The following is a 2,500-nucleotide window of genomic DNA, read 5'->3' as shown; positions in this document are numbered from 1 at the left end:
ACCTAATATTCTTTCCAACGGTGTTATAAGTAATCTATTATATAAAAGTAAATGTTCAGCTAAAACTTGAAAAACACTCAACAAACACTTACAAAATTTGTATTTTTTTAATCGGTGTAATCTCGGATATCTCAAATTAAAAAGACGTGGTTCATTATTTGGGGGATCAAATGACTATTATATCATATAATGTTATCAAGACGTGCGCGCATATGATATTGAATAAGAAAAAATGTGAGTTTACAAAGCTAGTTAAATTATATTAAAAAAAAAATTATAAAAAAAAGACAAAATTCCAAATTAATTATTCTCTTCTTGCGTCTCACCCTCTTCCTCGCTATCTTTTTCTCTCTTTCTCTACCTCTGTACCTCTCTCTACTTCTACTGCTTTCTCTTTCTTTCTTCTCTTTAGCTACAGTGGACATCGGGTTTACTTTCAGCCACCCCTTAACTCTCGTTTCCTTCTTTTGTCCTTCAGTCCATGACCAATGTTTCTGAAAAGGTGAAGAATTGCTATTTGATTTGGGGAGTAAATCTATCCGCGTAATATTTATTTTATCCTTACCTAGTTTTTAACCATGGAGTGGTATTTTTATTTTATTTATTTATTTATTTATTTATTTTTAGTTTCTTATATCAAGTGACTTCATGCCTTGTTGGAACGACCCCCCCCCAAAAAAATTTTTTTTTAATTCACTTTATGATATTCTCTATTATTTATAATGAACTGTTCGAATCTTCATTTTTTTATAATTAGTTTCATTACATTTGATTTAATAAACAGAAAGAGACAGAGGATAGAAAGGCGGATGGCGCATGATAGACATTGTATAAAATAAGAGAGAGGGGGATCGACACAACATAAAGTGAAAGAGGGTGAGAGTAATAGAAATAACTTGGTAAAATATGAGTCTTACGCAAGATATTTTATTTCAGTACTAGCTGATGTATCCGACGTAGCCGGGTATTAAACGTAACATAAAAATGGAGTAAAAAAAAAACGTAACTTTAAAAATGGAGTAAAAAAAAATGGAAATACACTGAGATATGTGCATGCGAGTATTATGTTTTTTCTAAGCAGTTGACTTTTTGTAATTAAAAAAAGACACCCGAGCTGAGATCGAAACCAAACTCTAAAGATAGTAAATCAAATACAATAACCATCTGGCTGCCTTTACAATGTGTTTCAAACTTACTTATTCTTAACATAAGGAAGCTGTTACGTGAACGATTCGCGCATGTGCAGTCGTGAAATAGTTGACAAACATAAAAATTCGATTACTCTCAAGTACCAATTTTTACCCCTCACCGGCCTTTTCTGAGGATGAAAACCGATTAAAAAGTTTTCCATGTCTGAATACCCTATATAATACATTTCAAGTCAATAGATCAAAAGTTCGTTGAATATATATGTTGAGAGTTGTCCTCAAACACGCAAACACACACACACATTCTCACCTTTATAGATATATAGATCAAATAACCAAAATATACATGACTTGATTTAAAAAGACAAACCAAAACCAAGTCATAAGTAAAGGTTTTAATGCCTAATATTCTTTCCAACGGTGTTAGTGAGTAATCTATTATATAAAAGGCAAATGTTTGTATGTTCAGCTAAAACTTGAAAAACACTCAACAAACACTTATAAAGTTTGTACCTTTTTAATCGGTGTAATCTCGGATATCTAAAATTAAATAGACGTGATTCATTATTGGGGGGTGGGGTCAAATGACTATTTATATCACATAATGTTATCAAGACGTACACGCATGTGATATTGAGCTTAAATATAAAAAAGAAATAAAGTCTATATGGTAAAATATGAGTTGACTTGGTGAATAAATTGCATCTATAACCAAAAGATGTATGTATGTACGTATGTATGTATGTTTGAAAATATTTAACCAATAAACTCTTAAACTACTGGTCACATTACTCTGAAATTAATAGAAAATAATAATCATACACCAAGGATGGTACATAACGAGTAAAATCTTTGTTTGGATGGATAACTAGCGCGTACAGAAATACATCTGCAAGTTATTGTTCATTTAAATTTGTTGACATATTTCTTTTACTTTTGTGCATGCGCAAATTCATTCAAAGCTTGAAGCGTTTTCATTAAAAAAATGTCTATTTATCGGTAGTTGAACGGTAGATAACACGGCTGGAGCGCTAAATATTTAGGTTTTGATACAATCTGATGGTACCCAAGTGATTTTTAACTATTAAAATCATATTATATATATATATATATATATATATATATATATATATATATATATATATATATATATATATATGCATATATATATATATAATATTCGATAGAGAATTGGCTCTAATAATAAATACGAAATTTCCATGAATCTAAATATATTTAAGCGTATTTTAGGACCCAGCAAAGCTGGGAGCCGCCCACTAGTATATATTTATAAATCATTTATTTACTTTGCATTTTCTATAAGAATAAACATTGGTAAACATTGTTAAATA

General features: G+C 29.9%; 2 protein-coding genes across 2 annotated transcripts in view; one reads left to right on the top strand and one right to left on the bottom strand.

Annotated features, from left to right (window-relative positions):
• The window catches only part of LOC145279928 (85/88 kDa calcium-independent phospholipase A2-like), a 421,383-nt gene that overhangs the window by 379,446 nt on the left and 39,437 nt on the right, over nucleotides 1-2,500 (top strand). The gene's annotated exons all lie outside the window — the stretch shown is intronic.
• LOC145279925 (uncharacterized) overlaps nucleotides 1-2,500 on the bottom strand; it is a 32,987-nt gene that overhangs the window by 13,481 nt on the left and 17,006 nt on the right. The window lies entirely within an intron of this gene.

This window comes from Euprymna scolopes, chromosome 7, assembly GCF_053919585.1.
Source record: "Euprymna scolopes isolate OS-2025 chromosome 7, ASM5391958v1, whole genome shotgun sequence".
Taxonomy (NCBI): Eukaryota; Metazoa; Mollusca; class Cephalopoda; order Sepiida; family Sepiolidae; genus Euprymna; species Euprymna scolopes.
The sequence above is the reverse complement of the archived record's forward strand: the minus strand, read 5'-3'. Positions and strand labels throughout refer to the sequence as shown.